This window comes from Tupaia chinensis, unplaced genomic scaffold, assembly GCF_000334495.1.
Source record: "Tupaia chinensis unplaced genomic scaffold, TupChi_1.0 Scaffold149964_2, whole genome shotgun sequence".
Lineage (NCBI taxonomy): Eukaryota > Metazoa > Chordata > Mammalia > Scandentia > Tupaiidae > Tupaia > Tupaia belangeri.
The window spans coordinates 703644-703925 of NW_006209806.1; positions in this window are offsets into that span (position 1 = coordinate 703644).

Sequence of the window (282 nt, forward strand, 5' to 3'; positions counted from 1 at the left end):
CCGCGGCCCCCGCCCCGCCCACGCCTGTGCCCATTGGCCTGCTCGAGCGCCGCTGGCCGAATGCCCCATACCACTGGCTGCTGAGACTGCCACTCATCCTGCGCTCCACCTCTTCTACCAGCCCCGGAAAAGTTTCCTCCTACTGAGCGACTGGTGCAACCAGCAGGTGGCTCCGGTGGGAAACTCTGAGATTCGAGGAACGGTTCCGGTCTGCGGGATTCGGCTTCCAGAGCTGTCCAGGGGCGCCTGGTGCTGAATCCCGAGGAACGGCGGGGTTTGGGG